This window comes from Heterocephalus glaber, unplaced genomic scaffold, assembly GCF_053883595.1.
Source record: "Heterocephalus glaber isolate CG9 unplaced genomic scaffold, H.glaber_assembly_v1.0 deba00000347, whole genome shotgun sequence".
Lineage (NCBI taxonomy): Eukaryota > Metazoa > Chordata > Mammalia > Rodentia > Bathyergidae > Heterocephalus > Heterocephalus glaber.
Genome location: NW_028258143.1, coordinates 56,179,612 through 56,181,647, shown reverse-complemented (window position 1 = coordinate 56,181,647; position 2,036 = coordinate 56,179,612). Strand labels below are relative to the sequence as shown.

Below are 2,036 nucleotides of genomic sequence, written 5' to 3'. Positions count from 1 at the left end.
ATGCTTTTATTTTTCTTGGGTGAATATCTAGAAGTGAGATTCCTAAGTCATATGGCATGTGAATGTTTACCTTTTTAAGAAAGTGTACAGTCTTATATTTTCACCCAGGCAATGTGTGAGATTTCTACCCCTCTCCTCACCAGTACTTGCTCAAAATTGTCCTCCTTGCTAATACTTGTTATTGTCATGTGTAGTAAGAGTTTTATTGTGGTTTTAATTGGCATTTTACTCATAATTTGTGATATTGAGCATCTTTTTATGTGCTTATTCACATGTGTATATTTTCTTTTGTCAAGTTTCTGTTTAAATCTTTTTCCTGTTTTTATTGGGCCATTTCCTTCTTATGGAGTTGTAAGACTCTTTTATATAGTCTAGATACAGCTTTATTAGATATGTATTCTTCATATATTATTGTAATCTTTTTTTTAGGCTTAAATATAGTTTATTCCCAGTAAGGCTTCTTTTGTGTATTTGACAATTCATGTATTTTGAAAGCATTCCCACATTGCTTACATACATAGGGTTTCTCCTCAGTGTGAATTCTTCCATGGATTTTACAAGAATGTTCTGTACTAAAAGCTTTCCCACATTGCTTACATACATAGGGTTACTCTCATGTGATTTCTTTCATGTTTTTTACAACAATCTTGTGTACTAAAAGCTTTCCCACATTGCTTACATACATAGGGTTTTTCCCCTGTGTGAGTTCTTTCATGATTTTTACAATAATGTTGTGTACTAAAAGCTTTCCCACATTGCTTACATACATAGGGTTTCTCCCATGTGAATTCTTCTATTTTACAACAACGTTGTGTACTAAAAGCTTTGCCACATTCTTTACACACATAGGGTTTCTCCCCTGTGTGAGTTTTTTCATGATTTTTTACAATAACGTTGTGTACTAAAAGCTTTCCCACATTGCTTACAAACATAGGGCTTCTCCCCTGTGTGAATTTTTTCATGCTTTTTACAATAATCTTGTGTACTAAAAGCTTTCCCACATTGCTTACATACAGAAAATTTTTCCCCTGTGTGAGTTTTTTCATGTTTTTCACAATAACGTTGTGTACTAAAAGCTTTCCCATGTTGGTTACATACATAGGGTTTCTCCCTAGTGTGAGTTTTTTCATGTATTTGACAATAACTGTGTGTACTAAAAGCTTTCCCACATTGGTTACATACATAGGGTTTCTCCCCATTTTGATTTCTTTTATGGATCTGAACATCATTAAGTGTTCTAGAGGCTTTTAAATTTTTCTTATATATAAAAGTCTTCTCTCTAAGGTCAATTCTTTCACTAAGATCAGAGTAGGATTTCCCACACTGATCATATTCACAGGGTTTCTTTCTAGTCTTTGTTCTTGGATCCTTTTGAAAGGACTGGAAACCACCACAGGTTCTTCCATGCGCATTACATTTATACAGCTTCCCTTCTGATCCCAAGTACTCAGAGGTCTTCAGTGCAGCGTGAGCTATGATGGGCACATTTAGTGACAAATGCTCATCTAGGGGCTTTCTGCAAGCAAAGCTTTCAGCTGGTTTTAAAGCAGCTTGTTTCATGTCCACATTAGCATCTGGAGTCCAAAGAAATATTTCTTCATATTGATTCCAACCTTTATTTTGATAGCATTTATTTACCTTTTCCTTTTTTAGATTTCTCCAGCAATTTTTGTACTCTTCTTCAACTTTCTGGTTATCCCAGGCTCTTCCTACAGCAGCCATGTTCCTAAAAGTTTCCCTCATCACATCTCTGTAGAGCTTCTTTTGGGATGGAATCAGCAAAGTCCACTCCTCCATGGTGAAATTCACAGCCATATCTGCAAAGATCACTGTTTCCTAAATGATCACACACAAGTTTCTTGAAGGAAGGCTGAGACTCATAGCATGGGATATCTCAACTCCTTTCATAAAAAGTTGAATTAAGAGCCAGGTGTGTTGATGCATGTCTGTAATCCCAGCACTCAGGAGGAGGCTGAGGCAGGAGGATTGTCATGGGTTTGAGACTAGTATGGGCTACACAGTGATTTCAAGGCCAG

The 2,036-nt window shown here is 36.2% G+C and overlaps 1 pseudogene; it reads right to left on the bottom strand.

The window, feature by feature from the left end:
- Positions 1 to 442: 442 nt before the first annotated feature.
- LOC147829975 (uncharacterized) lies at positions 443 to 1,829 on the bottom strand (annotated as a pseudogene).
- Between the last annotated feature and the right edge of the window lie 207 nt (positions 1,830 to 2,036).